The following is a 10,772-nucleotide window of genomic DNA, read 5'->3' on the forward strand; positions in this document are numbered from 1 at the left end:
ACACTCTCAAGACTGGTAAAGAGTGGTTGCCCAAGACTGAGAATTAGTAAGAGTAATTAAGAAGAACTAAATAGACATTTCTCCAAAGAAGACATACAGATGGCTAACAAACACATGAAAAGATGCTTAACATCACTCATTATCAGAGAAATGCAAATCAAAACCACTATGAGGTACCATTTCACGCCAGTCAGAATGGCTTCGATCCAAAAGTCTACAAGCAATAAATGCTGGAGAGGGTGTGGAGAAAAGGGAACTCTCTTACACTGTTGGTGGGAATGCAAACTAGTACAGCCACTATGGAGAACAGTGTGGAGATTCCTTAAAAAACTGGAAATAGAACTGCCTTATGATCCAGCAATCCCACTGCTGGGCATACACACTGAGGAAACCAGAAGGGAAACAGACACGTGTACCCCAATGTTCATTGCAGCACTGTTTATAATAGCCAGGACATGGAAGCAACCTAGATGCCCATCAGCAGATGAATGGATAAAGAAAGCAGTGGTACATATACACAATGGAGTATTACTCAGCCATTAAAAAGAATACATTTGAATCAGTTCTAATGAGATGGATGAAACTTGAACCTATTATACAGAGTGAAGTAAGCCAGAAAGAAAAACACCAATACAGTATACTAACGCATATATATGGAATTTAGAAAGATGGTAACAATAACCCTGTGTACGAGACTTCAAAAGAGACACCGATGTATAGATCAGTCTTATGGACTCTGTGGGAGAGGGAGAGGGTGGGGAGATTTGGGAGAATAGCATTGAAACGTATATTATCATGTATGAAATGAGTCGCCAGTCCAGGTTCGATACACGGTACTGGATGCTTGGGCCTGGTACACTGGGACGACCCAGAGGGAGGGTAGGGGAGGGAGGAGGGAGGAGGGTTCAGGATGGGGAACGCGGGTATACCTGTGGCGGATTCATTTTGATATTTGGCAAAACTAATACAATATTGTAAAGTTTAAAAATAAAATAAAATTAAAAAAAAAAAAAGAATGTGTTTCCTCCATAATGCAACAACTAACTACCAGGCTAACCAAATTAAAAACAATCAGCAGTGAAATATTCCTAGAGAGAAACCTTCTCCGAAACAGAGCAGAAAGGAAAGACCTAGAAATGAATGTGGAACATGAAGGAAAAGAAAATCTCTGACAAATAAATTCCCACTCTAAATAGAAGTAGTCACTAAAGGAATTTAAAGCCTATGGGCTTTGAGGGTAACCATAGAAACAACAATATCCAACAATTCACCTTTACTCCTGAACAAATTAACCTCAAACCTCACAGGAAAAGTCTAGCACAAGGAAATATATGAAGGAATGTTTATTTCAAAGCATAAATCTTGTTTACTTCAGCTTTTATTGTCTTATATATAAGCTTTCATATTGAAAAAAAACAATATAATGTGCATCAAAAAAATCAAGAAATCAAAACATTCCAAAAGATACAACAATCAAAGAAACACTCAGATATAGCAGGGAATTTAAAATAGCCGTGATTAATATGCAAAAGCTTTCGTGTGAAAAGTAGCAACATGCATGATAATACAAGTAATTTCAGCCTAGAGTTGGAAACTATAATGCAAACTATAAATAGAGGACAAGAAGAAAGACTAGAGTTTCATAGATGAAAGCAATGTAATGAGCTATGAAAAAAACTAATGAATTTTAAGATTGGTCATTAAAGTTTACCAAAACTGAAATATAAGAAAAAATGAATTAAAAAATCAGAAATGAGAATTCAAGAAGTGTGAAACGATATCAAACACACTGCATGCGTGAATGCTGAGTCTTTTCAGTCATGTCTGACTCTTTGTGACACTATGGTCTGTAGCTTGCAGAGCTTCTCTGTCCATGGGATTTTCCAGGCAAGAATACTAGAGTGGGTTGCCATGCCTTCCTTCAAGGCATCATCCCCACTCAGGGATGGAACCCATGTCTCCTGTGGCTCCTGCATTGCAGGTGAATTCTTTACCACTGAGCCACCAGGGAAGCCCACCGAACAATCTAATAATATCTAACTGAAATACCAGAGGAGTAGAGACAGAAAAAAATATAGAAATGTTTCAAGAAATAATGGTAAAGCTTTTTAAAAACTCTATGACAGTCTCCAAACTTACATGACAAAACTCAGATCAGAGAACATCCAGCATGATAAACATGTACACACACACACACACACACACATAACCCTAAGCATGTCAGGCTGAAACTGTCACAAAAGACAAACTCTTCAAGTAAGAGAAAAAATAAGCATTGTATACAAAGAAAGTAATTACAGAAATTTCTTGTCAAAAATCATCTACAATGGAAGAAAAAGAAGTGATTTCCTTAAAGTGCTGAAATAAAATATGTTACAACAAAGAATTCTAAACTGAGTGAATGTATCTCTTGGAAATGAAGGAAAAATCAGTATTTTGTCATACAAAAAAAAAAAAAAAAAGAAAATTATCAACAGAACTGCCTATAAGAAAGGATAATTGTGAGCTGTAGGGCCGTGGGCAGAGCTAGAAGCTGATGACAAGATCCCCCTGCCCTGAGCTGATGACCTATCTACAGCCAGGAGCCAATGGCTAGGGAGAAAGCCAAACCCTGTGAGCTGGACCAGGAGAAATACAATGCTGATGACAATGTGAAAATCATCTGCCTAGGAGACAGCACTGGGGGCAAGTCCAAACTCATGGAGAGATTTCTCAGGATGGATTTCAGTCCCAGCAGCTGTCCACATACACCCTGACCCTGTACGAGCACACAGCCACAGTAGATGGCAAGAGTGTCCTTGTGGACTTTTGGGACACAGCAGGCCAAGAGCAGTTCCAAAGTATGCATGCCTCCTGCTACCACAAGGCCCATGCCTGCATCATGGTATTTGATGTACAGAGGAAACTCACGTACAAGAACTTGAACACTTGGTATATGGAGCTTCAGGAGTTCAGGCCAGAGATTCTGTGCATTGTGGTGGCCAATAAAATCTACACAGACATCAAAATGGCCCAATAGAGTTTCAATTTTGCCAGGAAATTCTCCTTGCCCCTGTACTTTGTCTCAGCTGCTAATGGTACCAATGTTGTGAAGCTCTTTAATGATACAATTCGATTAGCTGTGTCTTACAAACAGTGCTCCCAGGACTTCATGGACAAGGTTTTGCAGGAGCTGGCGAACATCGACTTGGAGCAGAAGGAGGAGGATATGCCAGACAAAGAGCAGCATGGCCGCATCCAGAGCCCATCTCCTTCCTGAGCCACAGGAGGCCTTTGTGTGGCCCACTTGGTGGTGAAGGGCAGTTCAGAAGACCCCTCCCTCAACAATCCTTCAGCTTTCAGTTGAGACATCTTCCAGGCTGTCCCCTGCTATACCTCCTAAAAAACACGGTTGTCCCATTTGCCCCTGACCACAACCTTATATCCATGGCCCGCGAAAGATGACCCTTACATATGATTCCCTCCCCTGTGGGTTGGGGTCAGTACACAGTACTAACAGATGTAAGACCCATACCAGACCCTGAAGCCAAATTAGGGATGGACCCTCCAGGTCATGTGGGACAGTAAAGAGAATCATGGGATATTCTGTGTGTTTCATAAATAAAGCTATATTTAAGTGTCTTCCACCCAGTCCTCCCACCGACCACCCCCAAACCCCCAACTGAGAACTAATGTCAGGGCCTATTCATTGATTTCCACCAAAGGGATGATTTTTCATTACTGATTTTTCTCCTCTTTAGGCTCCCAACTAAACCAGTAATTTTAAGAAAATGATTTTGAGCAGAGAGCTGTTTGTTCCACACGTTTCTTCTGTATATGGCCAGTACTTTGATGAACAGTAAGGCCAAAACCACAGGCCAAGTCTGCTGTTAACATCAAGTGAAAGCAGATGACTGGTCTGGCCATACACACTAATACCCAAACATTGTTGTGAGCATCAAGGGTCAATACAGCCACATCACAAGGCATTGTATTATAAGAAATTGACTTCAGGAAGCTCCATTTAAAACCCATATTTTAACATAGGAGACTTCTCTTCATTTTTCTAAGGACTGGTGTGGACACTGTACATCTTTGGGTGGCAAGGGCTGCTAAGAACTGTCATGCTGCTTTTTCTATTTATCTCCAGGACTTGTTGCTCACTAGAATGCTTTTATGATATTCTTATACATCATTTCCATTAATTATTTTTTATTTACAATAAAGTTTGAATTACATAAAAAAGAAAGGATAATTGTGATTTTTCAAACAGGATGAGTACAATATTAATCAAAAAAGTGTATCTACATGAAATCTGAAGAACATTAGAAACAGAATAAACTTTAGTTTTCTTATTTTTTCATTGTTCTAAAATATAACTTTCTGTTTATAACCAAAACAGTGGGCAATATCATGTTTTCATCTATTAAAGATGACATGAATTGTCTACATAGAATATCTCAAAAAAATCTAAGAAATAAATCTTTCTAGAATATATGAGTTTAACGAGATTGCAGGATACAAATTTGATCATCAAAAATCAAAAAATGAAACATCTTCTTGATTTGGTGTCTGAGAATCTTGACTGGTCTTGCAACTGGGTTCATTATTGTCTTTGATAATACTTCCAGAGAAAACAATACATGATTAGTCAAAAGGAACCAAAACAATAGTGTGATAATGCTCTATTGCTTAAATGTTGGTTATAAGCATAAGCAAACATATAAAGAACTGCAACTAAGGCACAAAAACAATTAATTTCTGAATTATTTCATGCGTATTATAGACAGAGTTTATTTTAAATGGTGAATAGTCATATTTTGCCATAGAAAAATGATGTAGCAGAACTGATCTTAATAATTATTTCATGACATTAGGTTCCCTATGTTCATATAAGCTACATCTTGGAATATAAGCAGTTTACAAGTTTAGTTAATATTAAGAGAGATAAATAGAAATAAGTTGTCCTTGATTTAAAGTATTAATTACAAAAAAAAAGAATAGAAGAGTTTTTCTTTTTAATCTTAGATGTAATTCAAAATAACTAATGATGGGCATTTTTAATCTTTGATGTAATTCAAAATAACTAATGATGGGCATTGAGAACTGTAAGACATAGCTATCCTAGGCTCCATATGCATTGTTAGTGCAGCCATATGTGAGTGTGTAGTCCCGCTTTATAATAGTCAGGTACATTCTGTAACTGTGTTATGTTCTGTTCTTTGTACTTTCAGTTCAGTTCAGTTCAGTCACTCAGTCGTGTCCGACTCTTTGTGACCCCGTGGACCACAGCATGCCAGACCTCCCTGTCCATCACCAACTCCCAGAGTCCACCCAAACCCATATCCATTGAGTCGGTGATGCCATCCAACCATCTCATCCTCTGTTGTCACCTTCTCCTCCTGCCCTCAATCTTTCCCAGCATCAGGGTCTTTTCAAATGAGTCAGCTCTTCACATCATGTGGCCAAAGTACTGGAGTTTCAGCTTCAACATCAATCCTTCCAATGAACACCCAGAACGGATCTCCTTTAGAATGGACTGGCTGGATCTCCTTGCAGTCCAAGGGACTCTCAAGAGTCTTCTCCAACACCACAGTTCAAAAGCATCAGTTCTTCGGCGCTCAGCTTTCTTTATAGTCCAACTCTCACATCCATACATGACCACTGGAAAAATCATAGCCTTGACTAGATGGACTTTTGTTGGCAAAGTAATGTCTCTGCTTTTTAATATGCTGTCTGCTGCTGCTGCTAAGTTGCTTCAGTGTCTGACTCTGTGCGACCCCATAGACAGCAGCCCACCAGGCTCCCCTGTCCCTGGGATTCTCCAGGCAAGAACACTGGAGTGGGTTGCCATTTCCTTCTCCAATGCATGAAAGTGAAAAGTGAAAGTGAAGTCGCTCAGTCTATGTTGGTCATAACGTTCCTTTCAAGGAGTAAGCGTCTTTTAATTTCATGGCTGCAATCACCATCTACAGTGACTTTGGAGCCCAGAAAAGTAAAGTCAGCCATTGTTTCCATTGTTTCCCCATCTATTTGCCATGAAGTGATGGGACCAGATGCCATGATCTTAGTTTTCTGAATGTTGAGCTTTAAGCCAATTTTTTCACTCTCCTCTTTCACTTTCATCAAGAGGCTCTTTAGTTCTTCTTCACTTTCTCCCGTAAGAGTAACTAAATCAAAGTAAGACACACCCAAGATTTTATTAAAGGATTGCTAAAGAATCTCAGTATTTCACCATGAAAAATGAAAACGTTTGAAAAAATTTGGCCTGGAAACAAAATTTAACAAGAACAAAATAGCTAATTTAAATATAATTATTCAATTACTAAATTAATTGAATGGCAACCATTTGAGGATCACTGTTTTAGGCACTAGAGATGGTTGTATCAAGAATAATGAGTTCCAGGCTTTCATGGATTTTATGTCAAGTGAAATAGAAGAGAAAAAAAGTAAACATATTCATGAATACAAAAAAATTCAGATAGTGTAAAAGCTATGAGAAAAATAAAACATAATTTTATACAAAGTAAATCAGGATGGCATCTTTAGATCTAATGCTTAGCAAATCTGATCATCTGAGCTAAGATGTAAATCTCAAGGAGATGCCTTATAAAAATCAAGGGGACTAGCATTTGCAGTTGAGAGGAGATAGTCATGCAAAAGTCTTACTTTTGGTGTAGTGGAGCTTGACTTGTTTGAGCAGTTAAAAAATAGTGTGGCTGGAATGCCATGGAGAGAGATTATGTCAAAGAGGTAAAAAGGGGCTTTGAAGGAAAAGGTAATGAATAGCTTTTATATTCTATTCAGTGGGAATCAGAAGTAACTGTGGAGTAATTAGGTAGAAAAATAACCTGATTTGTGATTTAAAAGATTATTCTGGCTGCTACTACTACTACTACTACTAAGTCACTTCAGTCGTGTCTGACTCTGTGCGACCCCATAGACGGCAGCCACCAGGCTCCCCCGTCCCTGGGATTCTCCAGGCAAGAACACTGGAGTGGGTTGCCATTTCCTTCTCCAATACATGAAAGTGAAAAGTGAAAGTGAAGTTGCTCAGTAGTGTCCAACCCTCAGCGACCCCATGGACTGCAGCCTTCCAAGCTCCTCTGTCCATAGGATTTTCCAGGCAAGAGTACTGGAGTGGGGTGCCATTGCCTTCTCCGATACACAGAACTATTCCTAGTAAATCAGAATATATGCTATTCCTAGGTATAGCAAATATATTTTGCTTGTCTACTATTTTCCATTATTTTTCTCTTCCTTTCTGAAAAAAATATATTGTTCAAATATCTACTCCTTCTCATGGAGCCCTGAGATGTTGACTCAGTTCTGCTCAAAGAGGCTTGATTTTTCTAAGGTTATTACCATTCTTCTTAAGAGGAATTATTTCAGAATGGGTTTTTATAGCCAAGAGACTCTGAGAGATGTTTGTCTGGCAATTCTGAGAAATTCTTCCAGTGACTGTTTCTCTCCATTCCTATGCCACATGAATATATCATCTCACTATAAGCCTGAAGCTGACACACAGAATAGATCAGAGCCAATGGATTATCAGCAAAATGAGCCATATCATAGAATTAATTCACTTATGAAGCCTACCTCTGAACTTGGTTTTGTGATGCCTTTATCATTTAAATGCTTTTATCATTTAAAACAGGTTGAGCTATCTTCTGTTAGCTGATATGAAACAGGGACAGGAGTGATAGCAAGGAAATCCTTTAGATGGCTACTGTACTTGGCCAGATAAAAGTGATTATGGCTTGGGTGAGGATAGTACCAGTGGATGAGAAAATAAGGGAGCAGTTTATGGATACATTTTAGAGATAATGAAAAATGGGTTTTCTGATAATATGAGTATGGACAAAATTAAACATGACTACAAAGTTTGTCATGTGTTAGTAGACAAGGCTTTTCTGTAATACTGTTGAGGAAAGAGAACCAATCAGTCACACATATTTTGACTTGAGTATAAAAAAAAATACTTTTAAAAATAATTTGACCTTGCAAACACTTATCTACTTCAAAAAATAATATCATCATATTCTTTAAACAGTGAGGTATGTCTATTAATAAATCTAATCAACATGAGAAACATGCCCAGTTTTCATGGACTATGTGTATAGTATTCTTTTACTCAGTGAGTATAGATTAGATAGTTAAATACTTAAGTGCTTTCTTATACTGGTGGTGATATAATTTGGGGGCTACTATTTATTTTAATAAGGTAAAGTAATAGTTCAAAATTTTATGTACCAAACTTCCAACCTGGAAAGATCTTGGAAGTCATCGCTCCCCAATTTATAATAAGAAAGAAAGAAAGAAGAAAAAAAAAATACTGAACAAATTGAAAATCAGTGACATTCCTTAGACCTATCAGAAAGTGGAGGTTGTTCAATAAACCACAACCACAAAAGCTAGAGTGACAAGGGGATACAGAAAGTCAGAGCTGAGATCTCCTAAACTGGAGCAGAAGCCACTGGCAGCAACGGGTAAGAAATACAGAAACACAAGTGGTAATTTTGACAGACTGATGAAAGCCTGAGTGTGGTCTAGTTTGCTTTTGAATTTCCTGACAATATCTTTAATTAAGATAAAGACATATGAGTTCTACTTTTAAAATAGTTACCTTTATTGTCTAAAGTTAATGGAAATGAAAAATGGATAAGTTCGCACTCCATAACTCTGAAAAAAAAAAAATAACATTTTAGTAATGATACTATCAGAGCACTTCTGCTGGCCAAGATGGTATAATAGTGCCCACATTTACTGTCCCATCAGAAACAAAAAAACCTCACTCCTCCCCCACCAATAATTACATTAAGCAATGTTTTCAAGACTTTGCAAATCAAGCATCAAAGGACAATGATTTCTGAAAGAATAAGGAGAAAAACAGCGAGTATTATGATTCAGTTCAGTTCAGTTCAGTCGCTCAGTTGTGTCCAACTCTTTGCAACCCCATGAATTGCAGCACGCCAGGCCTCCCTGTCCATCACCAACTCCCGGAGTTCACTCAAACTCACATCCATCGAGTTGGTGATGCCATCCAGCCATCTCATCCTCTGTTGTCCCCTTCTCCTCCTGCCCCCAATCCCTCCCAGCATCAGAGTCTTTTCCAATGAGTCAACTCTTCGCATGAGGTGGTCAAAGTACTGGAGTTTCAGCTTTAGCATCATTCCTTCCAAAGTATTATCATTACCCCAATTTATACCTTAGGACAGTATATAGGCTACTGGCCAGAAAGAGAAAACTCAGGTAGGACCTAGAAGATGTTAACACCAACACACATTATATATATTGAGTTGACCAAAAAGTACATTTGGGTTTTTTGGTAACATCTTATGGAAAAACCCAAATGACCTTTTTGGCCAATCCAATACAATGTGTTTAACAGCTTTATCTGTAATAGATTAAAATAATGAATAATCACTCAAAAAAAAAAGAAGAAGAAGAAATCAGGGTTTCTCTGGTGGTCCAGTGGTTAAGAACCCATATGCCAATGCAGGGAACACAGGTTGAATCCCTGGTCCAGGAATCTACCGCATGCTGCAGGGCAGCTAAGGCCCTGCACCACAACTACTGAAGCCCAGGCACCTAGATCCCATACTCTGCAACGAGATAAGCCACAGAAATGAGAAGCCTATGCACGGAGGCTAGAGAAAGCCCACTTTCAGCAATGAAGACCCAGCACACCCAAAAATAAATAAAAGGAATCAAACACTAATTTGTCCTTTGACATGGATTGTTCTCAAATTATTTTGTGGAGTGAAACAATTCAGATGAAAATGAATGTAGATTTTGTATAATTGCAGATATAATTTTTTGTATAATTGCAGATATATAAAATGTAAAGAAATACAAATTAATATATAGTGACATAAAGCTGATCAGTGGCTGCTTGGGGTTAGAAGGGGGATGATCAGGAGGAAGGGATTACAAAGAACAAGAAGAAACATTGGGGGTGATATGTATGTTCAGTGTCTTGATTTTGGTGATGATTTTACAGTTGTATATAAATGTCAAAACTTATCCAATTGAATATTTTAAATATGTTCAATTTATATGTCTGCTATGAAAATGTTTAATTTGGAGCTTCTTTGCTCTGTGTGTTGGATTGAATATAATCACTTATTTCCACTCTCTACTGAAACATCAACAAAATAAAAGTGAAATATTTTAAAAGATATATATTCATAATGAAGCTAAAATAAGGAGGTTGTGATGATGTAAAGAAAAATATATTTGAACCAAAGAAATGAGAATTTATTATTTAAGGGAAAACTAACCTAAGTGGCTGCCAAGAAGAAAGTCAATAGGAAGCTGGACGGTATTTTCTGCCACAGAACTCCACCCCCAAAAGTTCAGGCAAGAGAGGGCAGCAGCTGTCTTGGATGACTAGAATGAGAAATGGTCTAAAACAAGCAAATTATCTAAAAATTTTAAGGTATAATTAGATCTTAATTCTGTAAAGTTAAATCTTTCTCTTACCATCACAAAAATAGGCATCTGATCCTTCTGTACTTAGCACAGAGATCTTAGGCACACACATACTCATCACAGACACTGGAGCCTCTGCTCCTTGGAAAATATGTCACCAAAGAAAAGTTCAGTGATATTCAATATTTGGATATTCTTCTCTTTTATTACCTTGCAATGAAGCCTACTGATCAAACCTGTGCTTTTCACACAGAAATTCTAATGAGCGTTTTACTGCACAATATAAAATATAAACTGATAGCTATACATTGCTAAATGTATGAGGACAACACAACCATAAAAATATTTGAGAGCTTTGT

General features: G+C 37.8%; 1 pseudogene; it reads left to right on the forward strand.

Annotated features, from left to right (window-relative positions):
* The first annotated feature begins 2,503 nt into the window (after window positions 1–2,503).
* Window positions 2,504–3,635, forward strand: LOC133254431 (rab-like protein 2A; annotated as a pseudogene).
* Window positions 3,636–10,772: the final 7,137 nt, after the last annotated feature.

Source organism: Bos javanicus, chromosome 9, assembly GCF_032452875.1.
Source record: "Bos javanicus breed banteng chromosome 9, ARS-OSU_banteng_1.0, whole genome shotgun sequence".
Taxonomy (NCBI): domain Eukaryota; kingdom Metazoa; phylum Chordata; class Mammalia; order Artiodactyla; family Bovidae; genus Bos; species Bos javanicus.